Source organism: Giraffa tippelskirchi, chromosome 11, assembly GCF_054371585.1.
Source record: "Giraffa tippelskirchi isolate mGirTip1 chromosome 11, T2T-mGirTip1v1.2.pri, whole genome shotgun sequence".
NCBI classification, from domain to species: domain Eukaryota; kingdom Metazoa; phylum Chordata; class Mammalia; order Artiodactyla; family Giraffidae; genus Giraffa; species Giraffa tippelskirchi.
This window is the reverse complement of record NC_137285.1, coordinates 113,996,634-114,011,503: the sequence shown is the minus strand read 5'-3', so window position 1 is coordinate 114,011,503 and position 14,870 is coordinate 113,996,634.

The window sequence follows — 14,870 nt, the reverse complement described above, 5'->3', positions numbered from 1 at the left end:
AAGCCAACAAAGTCTGTTTGTTTAAACTACCTTACAAGGTAACCCAGGAAGAGCTGAGAAGGGAAGAAAATTCTGTCCTTCCACAGAAGCAGAGCAGAAAAGAAAGCCCCCCAGCCCAGCTGCACACTCTTGAGGCAGAGAGCAGTGTGTAGAGCTGGGCTGAGTACACGGTGCCCTGACGGCAAAAGCTGGGCCTTCCAGCCAGGGACATAAAGAGTTAAGGAACTGCATTTGGACAAGCAGGGTAGCCTGAAACTCAAGCTCCCAAGGTCTCTTTCAGAGTCCAGGGCCAGGGAAGTGTCTATTGTCAACAAATGCCAGCACTGAACCAATAGCCAGCCGGAGTGTGGCTCTGAGATAGGAGCCTCTGCATGTCACCAGGCAACAGGCACAAAGGAGGCTGGATCAACTGCCCAGCAGACCATTGCACCACCCCCACCCCCACCCCCTGCAGCTTCCACTCCAGCACAGCTAGGCCTGAGAGTCCCTCTGCCCCAGATTCCCCCAAGATCACATTACCATCAGTCTTGGGATTTGGAGGGAAAGGAGGTGGTGTTGGAAAGCATTTGGAAACTTCAGTGTAATTTAGCTTATTGGAAAGCTGGGCTGATGGCAAAGGCAAAGATTTTCAAGGAAAAAGATATTGCTGCAAATTCAGCAAGACTTGTGTACCTTTCCTCTCTTTCATGTTCCTACAAGTCAAGAGATGGGCACATCCATAGGACCCCTCACCTCTGACCTTGTGGCTTTCCCTGGGAGATGTAGGTGGGGGGAATGTTTGACAAATTTACTAAATGAGAGCCAAGGAGAATGTAATTTAATTTCATTCCTTCTTGTTAGTCTTTTCAGACATGAAGAATAATTTGTCTATATTCTTTGCATTAAATAATTGCCCATTCTTGAAGTCAACAATTAAACCATCCATTTACCATCTCTTCTCCAAAGAGAATAAATCTGATTCCTTAACTGTCTTCTTACCAACTCTCTTAGGAGAGCCTAAGCATGCTTGTTCCTCATTCCTACAAAGTGCACTCCCTCCATGTCACAGAGTCAGAGGAGAGTGAGCTGTCACCCATGCAAAGCCTTCTTGTCTTGAACTAATGGAGAGCTGAAGAAACATTTTTATTTCATTCATAAGTGAATGTTCACTTATTCATTCAACATTTAGAGCAATGACAGGAGCAGAGCTAAGGGCTGAGCTAAGTGCTGGGGTTTCAAAGATGAACTGGTTATTTTTCCCTTCCTAAAGATTCACCATCTTCTCTACCCTATGTGCTGAAGACTCTCAGATTCCCAGCCCAGCCCATACCTCCCCCTCCTAAACACCAACTGACTATATCAAAGAGTATTCTAGACATTTCCTCATGAGTTTCCCACAGGGCCACTGAACGCAACATCCTCCAAGCTCAAGGCTTCATTTCTCTGTCTCCAAACCTGTTTTATTACCTGAGTTATTTGTCTTTGTGAATGATACTACCCCATATCCTACAACATGGGTTGAATTTTGTCCCCTCAAAATTTATACAATGAAGTTCTCATCCCCTGTACTCATAAATGGAGCCTTATTTAGAAATAGAGTAGTTACAGATATAATTGGACTTCCCTGGTGGCTCAGATGGTAAAGAATCTGCCTGCAGTGTGGGAGACCTGGGTTCAACCCCTGGGTTGGGATGATCCCCTGGAAGAGAGCAAGGCAACCTACTCCAATATTCTTGCCTGGAGAATCCCCATGGACAGAGGAAACTGGCAGGGTACAGCCCATGGGATCGCAGAGTCGGACATGACTGAGCAACTAAGCCCAGATATAATTAGGGCTTCCCAGATGGTGCTAGTGGTAAAGAACCCACCTGCCAGTGCAGAAGACATAAGAGACATGGGTTCAATCCCTGGATCAGGAAGATTCCCTAGAGGAGTACATGGCTACCCACTCCAGTATTATTGCCTGGAGAAGCCCATGGACAGAGGAATCTGGTGGGCTACAGCATCGCAAAGAGCTGGACATGACTGAAACAACTTAGCACGCATACACGCAGATATAATTAATCAAGATAAGGTCATAGAGGAATAGAGTGGGCCTACTCTGATATAACTGATGTCCTTATAAAAAGGGGAACTTTGGACAAAGACACGAGTACTATAAGAATACCATGTGAAAAGACACAGGGAGTAGATGGCCATCTACAAGCCAGGGAACACCTGAGGATACCAGAAGCTACGAGAGAAGCCTGGAACAGGTTCATCCCTATAGCCTTCAGAAGGTGCACAGTACTGCCAATATTTGATTGCAGACTTCTGACCTCCAGAAACCTGAAGTGATAAATGTCCACTGTTTTAAGCCACATAGTTTATAGTACTTTGTAAAGGCAATCCTAGGAAGCTAGCATACCCCCATTAAACATTGTCGAAGAAAAAAGGATAGAAGCCTCCATTGAGTCTTCCCCTCCATCACCATCTCTACCCCTCATCTGCAGCTTTATACAGTAAGCCACAAACTCAGTTCATTCCACCTGCAAGACACCTCTGCCAACCACCCCTTATCTTTATTTCTCCTGCTAACATTTCGGGGTCAGGATATCACGAGAATCGTTCCTAACTAGCCTTCCTGCCTTCATAACAAGTCCTACCTATCTATTCCTCAAATTTCAGCCAGAATCATCTTTCAAAGGGCAAACCTGAGATGTCATTTTCCTGCTTAAAACCCTTCAGATTTTTTTTTTTTTTGGATGTGCCTTGTGGCCTGTAAGATCTTAGTTCCCCAACCAGGGATCGAACCCATGTCCCCTGCATTGGGAGCACAGAGTCTTAACCACTGAACCACCAGGGAAGTCCCCAGATGTTCTTCCTTGCTCTGAGAATAAAGTTGAATCTTCCTAAAGGGCTCAAAAGTCACATGGTAACATGGCCCCAGCTCTCCTCTGTCCCATCTCTTGCCAGTATTATTCTCCAGCTACACCAAGCGTCTCTCTCTTTCTTAAATGTGCCAGGTTCTATCTGGCCACCACCACACACACATAATCTCTTCATGGACAGCAGCTAAACTCTTTACACATGAGCTGAGGCTGAACACCTGGATAAAAACAACTGGGACCAAACCTGCACCCTTCCCCCATCCTCCAACTTCCCCCTCAACACCCCCTGCAAAAAAACCCTGAAAATTCTCAGGAGATCATAAGTTGAGTGAATGGTTGTCTGATTTCCTCCAAATGTCCCCCGGGGTGGGGAGAATTTTTCTGATTACCCTTTGTCATTCTGAAATCTCTCCTGCTCTAATTTCATCCCCTCTTGTTAGTCTTTTCAGACATAAAGAATAATTTGTCTTTATTCTTTGCATTAAATCACTGCCCATTCTTGAAGTCAACAATTAAACCATCCATTTACTGTCTCTTCTCCAAAGAGAACAAATTTGATTCCTTAACTATTTTCTTACTGAATCCATTCTCTTTCCCCCAACCTTAATTCCTTCAGGTCATTTTAATCTCTTTCTCTCTCTTTCCCTGAACCCTCTAGTTCAAATGGATGGACTAGAACTGAAAGTGAATCATAAAACCGAGAAAGTCTTTCCTAAGATAGATGAGGTGTCCATGGCAGAGCAAGAAAAACAGTCTCTTCTGCATAGGAATGTCTGCATGGTCCAACACAGTTCATGACCAACCCAGGGGTGCATATGTCACCATGTTGACTAGAGAGGACATAATTGATCAGAAGGTCCATTGACCTCGCAGAGTTGCAGTTGGTCTCAAAAGCCCCAGAGGAGATAAGCATGGCCATCTGGGAAGACTGTTGATTTAACTGGTGTGAAATTTGAGGAGGGGTGTGCAGGGTGGGTCATCATCCCACTATTTTTGAGTCGGTAGCCTAAAGCCAGTATCATGGTCAGAACATGGATGAGTGACCCTAAGTGCACACACACACACACACACACACACACAGCTCAACCCTGAGGGCCAACAGTGGACATTAGTAGCCCAGGGCCAGGAACTCATTCTTAGTTGTACATTTGTGGGAATATCACACTCAGCATGTCAGTACTGTTTGGGCAGCTACATCTCATGCAAAAGAAATGCCATGCCAGCCCAGCAGAAGTAATTGAATTGCCAGGCTGCTTTCCTGGAAAGGAAAAAGGGGACATCTGGTCAACTGCAGAGAGATCTTCCAAGGGGAGAAACAAGGCCAGGGTCTATGGAAGTCCCATCTGAGGTCAAGGCATCCACCAGGACAGCACTGCCAGCTCTGCCTGGTCCTAAGCACCAGAGAAGCACTTAGACAGTTTTAACAAAGTGACTGTAAAGTGTTTGTGTATATGTGTGCATGGGAAGGATAGGTTCTTCTGCAGGTGTGGGTCCTGACAGGGGTCCCTTTTACCTGAGTGTAAGAGAAATACTAGCTTGAATTCAGGTTGGCTTGACATCACATCCCCAGTCCTCACTTCTATACAATGTTGGGAATCACACAAAACCCCTTATTTATCTTTTTTTTGGGGGGGGGTTGAACTGGGCCTTCATTGCTGTGCATGGGCTTCCTCTAGTTGCGATGCACAGTTTTCTCATTGTGGTGGCTTCTCTTGTGGAGGAGCATGGGCTCTAGGGTGCGCGGTCTTCAGGAGTTGTGGCACACAGCCTCTATAGTGCAGGTTCAGTAGTTGTGGAGCACAGGCTTAGTAGCCTCACAACATGTGGGATCTTCTTGGACTAAGGATTGAACCAATGTCCACTGCATTGGTAGGTGGATTATTAATCACTAGACCACCAGGGAAGTCCCCAAACTCCGTTTTTACTGACAAAGTTAAAATTTGAAGTTTTAGATAATGAAGATACAAGTGTGAACAGACCTACTGCTTTGCTCCCTTTCTCCTTTGTCCTATCAAATGTTATTCCTGTCCTGCAACTGCGACTGTTCTTAACAACCTTGCCTTCTCACTAGGTCCTGCCTCCTTTATCCTCCAATACTCCTCTTTATTCACCCTGCTGTTTGTGAGACCATCTCATAACTTGGGAGCTGGGCACAAGGCACTAACGCTTCCTGGCAGTGTGGGGCTAGAATGGGGAGCTTGTAGGGCTGGATTTGTTGAGCTAAGCCAGAGTCAGGCAGAAACTAATTGGGGCAGGGCAGGGCCTGGAAGAACAAATTGAAGATTAGGGCTATTTATGTGTCCATTTCCAAGCAGTGAATTAACTCTGAGGGAGGGACCATGCCTTTTATATTCTCTTATCCCTTCATTCCCTGAACAATACCTATTACCATTCATGTGCTAATAAATGAAAGGACAAAAAGATGAATGCTTGAAAAGCCCTGCCTTTGCCTGTTGAGGTTGGCTCAGAATTTGGGACAGGCTTGACCTTAAGTTAAAACCACCTGCAGATCCACCTGCAAGGAGTAGTGAAACCGGTAAGAGGAGGCGGATCTGAGATTAAGTGTCCCTTCCTCCCATACTTCCGAAGAATTTCCTTAATTCAATATTTTAAGAGTTCAACTTGTGACTCAATGTTGCCCTCATGATACCACCCTTACTCCTCAATAACAACAGTGTTGCCCAGGGAGAACTCTGCCCCTATCAGGCACCCAAAAATCCCTAGTGTTCCCTTTGAACTTCATTGCTGTCCCTGTGAGCACTTTTGAATTGTGAAACAATTAAGTGGGTCACCCTTACTTTTTAAATACTTCCCAAGTGAGTTCCCCCCGCCCCCAGCAACTATAAAATTATGTCCCATCTGAGCTACTCAGGGGATTTATTCATTGCTGTTTGCAGTCACCCAAGTGTCCTTGTTTCAAATAATTAACAGCTCCCTCAGAATGCTTACCTTTGCAAAATACTACATGCTCATTTGAGCATAAAGAGGCTCCTGATAGGAATATCAAAATCACCTTTGAATACTGGATAATTTATGGGTATGTTCATACCCTTCACTAAGCTCTAGGTGACAGCTTGGCATGCAATTAGCAAAACAAAACAAAACCTGACCTCCGATGTGTGGAAAAAAACATATTGAATAGGCCTATCTCACAGATGGTGACTCCTGGTACCTTTCAGCTGAGAGTGGTATGTGGAAGGGAGTGTCATTAGAGAGGAAGCCCAGGAATTATGAAAGCAGCTGCCAGCTGTGTTGGAAAACAAGATTTAAAACCCAGTGCTGGCTTTGGGCTAGAGGTAGATCAGACACCAGAGCTGGGGCAGAAACCAACCTTGCATTCTTGGGATAATTGTCATGGTATATAGACCTTTGTATGTGCTGATGGATTTGGTTTACTATTATTTCATTGACTATTGATTCTTTTGGTCTTGTTTTTACTTCTTTTGTCTAGCCTGTGTATTCTTGCTTGTATGATGTGTCCTTATCATCAGAATGGTAGGAATCCAAGGACTGAGATCATAGCTGGATTAAGAAGCTATCTAATTTGGCAGTTGTCTGGAGCACCACCTATAGGAGGTACTTGAGTACAAAATACAATAGCAATTAACTCGTGCTTCTATAGGCTACTCCTTCTATCATTTGTTCTCAAATTTTAATATGTGGAAAATCACCTACAGTGCTTATTAAAACACAGAGTCTTGGGTCCAACTCAGTTTCTGATTTAGTAGATCTGGGATGAGGCTCAAGATCTGCAGTTCTAACAAACACCCGTGTGAGGCCGATATTGATGGTTCATGAATCACACTTCTAGCAGAACTCTTTCATATAACTGGCTAATAGTAAATTTTTCAGTCTCCCTCTGAAATACACAGAACCTTGCAAGAAAAATAAAAAAATACCTCTCATGCCTCAAAGCAGTAACACCACTAACAATGGGACACATTCATTATTCAGATATTTATTTCTAAATACTATTCTCCGACTCAATGAAGCAGGGATCCTTGAGGAAACAGTTAACTCTAGAGCTGGGATAGGGAAACTACAAGATGAGCATGGAGTATTTTGTAGTGCACAGAAATTAAGGAAGTGCAACAAAAAAGGATGGAAACATATCAAAACCCCACAAATATACATGAGTTTATAATGATATAATTAAGTGAATGAGTAAATAAATAATAGGGATGAGAGATAACTTCCTTAGAGAAAAATCTAAATAATATATGTGGATATTTGCCCCTCTAGGAGATAGAACTTAATTACCCTCTCTCTCCTTGAGTATAGGATACTTTGGGAGACTTATCAACTCCCAAAGAATATTGAAACTTTGTAGTGGAGAAACCTGGCTGGTACCACCATAAATAATTGATCCATATCAACATCACTAGTGATAAGTCATGCTGCTAGCATGCACCCCAATATGGTGCCATGAGAAGAGCACCTCACCTCTGTGATATTTCTCCCCAAATCCCGTGACCCCAGTTTGATCATAAGAAAAGGTCAGACCCACACTGAAGGCACAGAGTGGGAGAAAACACTCCCAAATTGTATAATTGCTGAAGAAAAATTTTCCCCAGAATATGTAAGAATTCTCAAAACTCAGTAAGAAGACAACCTGGATCCTTATAGAAAGCATATTAGTGGCTTCCTGGGAGCAGGAGGATGAAGATAGTGGAGAGGGGCAGGAAGGAGCAGTTACCAAGAGGGACAAGAAAACTTGGGGGTGACAGATACTTACTATTTTGATTATAGTGGGAACTTCACAGGAGTATATGGTACACTTTCAATACATAGAGTTGAAATCAGTCCTGATGACCCTTCCCTAACTGCTCCTAATTTTCCAGAAGACTGAAGGGGTGAGGGATGTTGTCTCACTGGTTATACCCAATTGCCCATCACACCTCCTCTACATGCCACATGACTGGAAAAGCAAGGCAACAAGCATTGATTGAGTGGTTATTATGTTCCTGAAACTTCCACACAATAAATTTTATTTATCCTCACAGCAGCTCTGAGAAGGTGATAATACTGCTACCTTCCATATCAGAAAAATGTTGCTGTATGGCTTGCTTAACTTACAGATAGTCCAAAATAAAGAAGGGATTCAAAGCAGTTTGTTTAAAACTCAGGGGTAGGGACTTCCCTGGTAGTCCAGTGGTTAAGAATCTGCCTGTCAATGCAGCGGACATGGGTTCTATCCCTGGTCCAGGAAGATTCCATATGCCAAGGGGCAACTAAGCCCACACACCACAATTACTGGAGCCTGCGTGCCCTAGAATCTGCATTCCAGCAAGAGAAGTCACCACGATGAGAAGCCCGTGCACTGCAACTAGAGAGTAGCCCCTACTCACTGCAACTAGAGAAAGCCCACAGACAGCAATGCAGACCCAGTGCAGCCAAAAATACAATAAATACATCAAAAATTAAAACCCAGGGATAGGCAGTAGATTGGTAAAAACTTGTGTAACTGTGTTTTTGTAAATTTCTCTAATCTCTGGTGAGTAACCTAACGCTATCTAGTTATAAGTGAGAGAAAAATCAATGAAACACAAAAATTAAAATAAAAATTTTAAATAAAAATTAATATATCGTTTACTTAATATATCAATGCTTTGTTTTAAAATAAATACCTCTTTTCATAGCATTTGTATTGCATTTTTATTGAAAATAGATAGTCTCTTTCCAATTCTGTTAAATGAATATAGAATAAATATTAAAGTAAATTAGACCTGACTGGGGCAGATAAGATGGTTGGATGGCGTCACTGACTTGATGGACAAGAGTTTGAGCAAGCTCTGGGAGTTGGTGATAGACAGGGAAGCCGGGTATGCTGCAGTCCGTGGGGTCGCAGAGAGTCGGACACAACTGAGCAACTCAACTGAACTGGGGCAGCTACATGACTCTGTCCGGCCCCACTTCTGATTCAAGCGTTGGTTTAGAAGAAAAGGGGGGAAAGTGAGAGCTTTTTGTTGCATCTGATAGCCCTGCTCTTGCTGGGGCCTCCACCTGCCTGAATTTCTGAAATCTCCTTTCTGGATCTGGATCCTCCAGTCCGGTGTCCTGTCTGTTGGGACAGTCATACCTCCGGAGTCACTGGTGCCTATCATTTCCCTAAACCATACCTGGGGATTGCTGCACCCAGAGATACTGTGCTTAACCATTGGATTGGCTCAATCTCTCTTCTCTATTAACTGGGTCAATTGTCAGGCCATCTTTCCTGGATTTCTCTGAGTGACCGCTGCCGACAAGCACTGAGACTCACAACTCCCACATCACAGACCTGTTTCATGCTTTCTTTCTCTCTCCCCTAGCTCGCTCTCTGGGTGCTGTTCTCAATCATGTCCAACTCTTTTGTGGCCACATGGACCGTAGCCCACCAGGCTCCTCTGTCCACGGGATTTCCCAGGCAGGAATACTGGAGTGGGTGGCCATTTCCTCCTCCAGATCTCCCCTAGTTTTCACAATCTTAACTGGCCTCCCAGCCTCCATTCAGAGTGATCTTTCCAAAATGCAAATCATGTCATGCCATTTCCCACTCGCAGCCCTTCACTGATGCCTCCTCACCCCAGGCTAGTGCCTAAGCTCTTTGCCATCTACCTCAGACTGTCATCCTATCTTTACTTCCTCTCGGTCTCCGCACCCCAAACAGCCTCTGGTCTAGCCTCAACAGCCACCCACCATTCTAGGAACAAGCCTCATCCTGTCAGGCCCCTTTCTTCCTCCTCTGCCGAGAAAGCCCTTTTTACTCCCTCTCTCTACTCAACTTTCAACAGGTAACTCAGAGGTCATATTCTGCACAGTGACCTTCCTGATGCCTCCAGGTGTTTTCTGCGTTCACCTGCACAGAGCCCAAAGCGAAGCTCTGTTCCTGTGTCTGACTCCTTCTGCAGACTGCAGACTCCCCAAGATAGAAATTGTTGGGTCCGTCTTTGGTGACCAGGGCTCGGGCTGTCTCCTTGTCTTACAGTTCTGTGATCCACATCTGTCATCTGTGTTCACTCCAAGCCCACCTGGGTGCCCCATTCAGTAGCTCCTGAGGACCTCTGATCCATCCGGGAGCAATGCAGGCTGTGTGGGAGTGGTGGAGGGTGACTCACAGGGCGCACCTCACCACAGACAACTGAAAACTGCTCATCAGAAGTCTTGCCATGAAATTCCTTCCTTGACCATGCTACAACCAGGGGCTTTTCTCTCTTGTTTAGTCACTAAGTCATGTCTGACTCTTTGTGACCCCATGGACTGTAGCCCACCAGGCTCCTCTGTCTATGGGATTTCCTGGGTAAGAATACTGGAGTGGGTTGCCATTTCATTCTCTAGGGGATTTTCCCCCTTCTTCAGAGATTATCTGTTGTGTTGGCTCTTTTCCCCTCTGTTTTTATGTATGTATATATGAATGCTGCTGTTGATAAGAATTGATTTAAGAATGTAAGCAGAATATAAGAGTACAGAATTAAAGTACTGTATCTCTTTTACACCTAGAAATGACTGCTTTTAACTGTTTCTATTTTGAGTTTTTCTAGTGTTTAAGCACCATGACTTTAACTTCTGATACTTAGATCTTTATTTCATGATTTATCCATCTAAGACAGCATCTGTTGACTCCTCAACATGAAATATGGTGAAATCAGCACACTTATTCCATATCCCACTTCCTTTTCCCATTCCCTCTCTCTTTTCTTGATTTTTATGAATCCTAATTTGAGTTCATCTGATGATCATCATTAAATAATGTACCTAAACCTCTATATCTTGATCCATCAAATTTGTGCATATTTATACACTTGCTTTTTATTAGACACACCTACCATATCATCTACTTCTCCTTTATTATCCACTCCCTTTTAGTCAAGGAAACATATTTTAGATATTCATAACATTTGAATATTATAGTGTAGTTATAAATGAGTTTGCTTGGCCTATGAATTGATTTTTCTGTTCCTAATAAAACCGAAAACCAATAAATAGAATTCAAATATTACGGCTATGTAACAGTTACTCATTGTGGCTGAGTTATAAGAAAGGGAAATGGAATAAACAATGATTTTGTTACTAACCTGGAAAGCCATCTGGTCCTAGGAACTCTTCTAATTGTGCATCTTTAATCACCTTTCAAAATAATGGCAATTGGTCTGTTCAAGTATCATCCTTTTAGTTCAGTGTTAGTAATGTGTACTGTGCCAGGAAGTCATCTTTTCTCTCTAAATTCTTAAATTTGTTGCCACAGAGTTGAATCTCTCTTTTTTGTTTTCTATCTCTCTCTCTCTCTTTTTTTTAACTTATTCAGGTTTCTTTTTTCAATTAATTTTTTTGGGGTATAGTTGCTTAACAATGTTGTGTTAGTTTCTGCTGTTCAGCAAAGTGAATCTGTTATATATATATATATATCTCCTCTCTTTTTTGGATTTCCTTCCCATTTAGGTCGCCACAGAGCACTGAGTAGAGTTCCCTGTGCTACACAGTAGGTTCTCATTAGTTACCTGTTTTATACATAGTAGTGTATATATGTCAATCCCAATCTCCCAATTCATCTCACCCTCCCTTTCCCCCTTGGTATTCATAAGTTTGTTCTCTATATCTGTATCTCTATTTCTGCTTTGAAAGTAAGTTCAACTGTACCATTTTTCTAGATTCCACATATAAGCAGTATTATACAATATTTGTTTTTGTCCTTCAGACTTACTTCCCTCTACATGATGGTCTCTAGGCTGATCCACCTTATTCAGGTTTCTTAAAGGTTTAGCTGTTTTAAGGAACCAGCTTCTAGGTTTATTTAAATTTTATTTATTTATTTATTTTGTTTTTTATTTAAACTTTTAAATGAATGTCATTAAATTAAATTTTAATCAATCAAGAAATTAAAAATTAACTCATATTTAAAAAAATTTTACCTTTATTTGTATAAATCTCCTCTCTCTAGTTTCCTTTGGTTTTATTGTTATTTCACTAGTTCTTTAAGAGAAATCCTCTGTTCTCTTATTTTTAGCCTTATTTCTCTGATTATAAGAGAACTGTAATAGGTCATAAACATTTTTCTCAGGACAGCCTTTGCTAGGGCATTGGTTTTAGTTTTACATTTCTCCCCTTTATTGCTTTTAAGCAATAAAAATTTCCCTTTTGATTTGTCTCATTAAGCCAAAGATTTTCTAGGTACATGCTTCTTAATTCTTAGGTAAAATTTTTTCTTCACCTTTTAATAATTTATTTTTAAAGTTATTATATCTCAATTTAAAGAATGGAAAAGGAATTTTGACTATAAAATTGCTACTTAAGAAACTCTGTTTAGGGATGGAGGCTCAAGAGGGAGGGGATATATACGGAGTTACGACTGATTCACATTGTTTTATAGAAGAAACCAATACAACATTGTAAAGCAATTATCCTCCAATTAAAGAAAAACTCTAAGAAAACTGTTCAACGCTTTCTTTTTTGGCTTACAAGTGACTGTAGTCTGTTTGCTAGAAGTAAATATAATCTTCAATGAATATAGTTTAAAGACAGCTTTCATCGTTCCCAGTCTAGGGTTTAATAACTAGTAAACGATGGGGATTTCCCTGGTGGTTCAGTGGTTAAGACACTGTGCAGGGCGCATGGGTTCAATCCCTGGCCAGGGAACTAAGATTTCCATATGCCACACAGCAAAAAAAAAAAAAAAAAACACCCTAGCAAGTGACAATTTTAAGGTTCATTTAGGCAAGCAAGGTGGATAGAACCAGTTCTCTATTTAGCAAGCCAGATGGTGGCTCTGTCCACGTTGGTTCTCAGCCAAGGAATCTTGGCCTAAACCTTGACTCCTCTCTGCTTACATTCCAATTAGACAATCCTATTAGCTCTACCTTTAAAATACATCTAGAATCCGACCGCCTGCAGTGCCACCATGCTGGTCCAAGCCCCTTCATCTCTCCCCTTTGCATCAATAGGCTCTCACAGGGGTCCCTTCTGGCAGTCTCCCCCTTCACAGTGTTTCTAGTACAGCAGCGTCGTGAACCTGTTAGAGATAAGAAAAGAATGTGCTTCTCTGCTCAGGACCCTCCAGTAGCTTCCTGGCCAGTCCGTGGAGGAGCCCTCGTGGTAGGTAGGGTCATTGGCATCTACTTGTCAGGCTGGAACAGCAGGGAAGCTTCCAGATGAGTGGGCAGCCAACCAGAAGAAGAGGGTGAAGGCCCTACCCCAAAGGTGTCTGTGCTGAGAGGCTAGAATGGGAGCTTTCTGAAATGAATAACCAAGGGACACTGATGGGAGCTGTTTATTGACAGTCCGGTTGCTGGGATTAATGCCATCATCATTTGGGTACTAAAAAGAAGTGTAACTCTCTTGGTTAAAGGATTTTAACTCAGGAATCATTTACGTTGCAGTGAGTTTTTCATTTTACCAGAAGCATCTGTGACTGTGCTTACGATAACACCATCTGATTAATGCAAATATGTGGGTCTGTCTTAGCTGTGCATTCTGTAAGCTAACCAGTGAGGAAGCCTTTGTTCCAGCTGACCACATGAAGTGGCAGGAGGCTTTCTCTGTCCCTCTGCTGGGTTGGAGGATGGCCACTCTTTATTTTCCTTGGAAGAGCACGTCACCTGATACTGCGCACACCGGAATAAACACAAGAGGCCTTTATCTTAGTTACCCGATCAGTCCAATGCAACTTTCATTACTTGATTGGCTGCAAGAGACAGAAAGGGTTTTCCAAGGAAGCCTCAGATGTAACAGCACTCTTGGGAATCCAACAGCGTTTGTAGCTGGGGCACTGGCCCTCCCTGTGAAGACAGAGACCAATGTCATTTTTTAACCTAAGAAACCTCACCCTGGTATGTGTGTGAGAGAAAGAAAGAGAGAGAGAGACACTCCTGGGATTTATATAGTTTATCCTCTCTTTTTACACCTTAAAAATATTTTAGAAAGGAACTTCTCCACAATGTGTCTTGGGCTGTTTCCTGTCCCCATTTCCCTGCACAAACACAGGGTTGCTTCTGTGAATAAAACCCAAATTGTCCCAGAAAGCAGAGCCCAACAAGCCCAGGAACCTTGGCCAAGGTGTCAGCTGTCTGGTTCACTCAGGAGGGAAGGAAACCGCACATTTATTGAGCATTGACTGTGAACTAGACACTTTGTGTATTTACTTACCCAAAGCTTTAAACCTTGTTGTCTCTTTCATAGAATGACACACAGAGATTCAGGGGGTTATAGGAAGTCCCACGGCCCCTCCTTAGTCTGAGCTACACACCCCCCCCACCCCGCCCCATCTCTGGCCTGGATTCTTACAATTGCTTTCTGACTGATTTCTCCACTTCAAAATCTTATCACCCTGCAGCTAGAATAAAGTTTCAAAATGCATATCTGATCAAGAGACATATACATACTCTTTACCTCCACTCTCCGTGCTAAAAATCTCCCTTGTCATCTCATGCTCTTGGCAAAAAGACCAGGTCCCCTGGGGTATCTGACACAGCCCTGCACGGTCTGTGCCCTCCTTTCTCAGCCTCATCTTCTCCTGCTTTTTCCTTCACCCCCTGGGTTCTAAACCAGCTCTGTAATGTGCCCTGGGGACGCAGGGCTGAACAGGGCCCATGCCCTTCCCTCAGGGCAAGGTGGAGATGACACCCAGACAGAGGTGTGGAGCAAACTGCACCAGCTTAAGGGGTGAGTGCTCTGTGCACTCTGAGTGGGAATTAATGATGCTGTCGAGTAGAGTGGTGAAGGTGTGGGAATTAATGATGCTGTTGAGTAGAGCGGTGACAGTGGGATGTGCATGCGTGCCTGCTCAGTTGTGTCCAGCTCTTTGCAACCTCGTGGGCTGTAGCCCACCAGGCTTCTCTGTCCATGGGATTCTCCAGGCAAGAATACTGTAGTGGGTTGCCATTTCCTCCATCAGGGTATCTTGCTGACCCAAGGATAGAACACATGTCTCTTGTGTTTCTTGCTTTGGCAGGTGAATTCTTTTTCCACCGCACCACCTGGGAAATCAGAAACAGAGAGAAGGTATGGTTTCAGCTAGTTTTTAGGATAAACAGAATTTCATCAGACATGCAT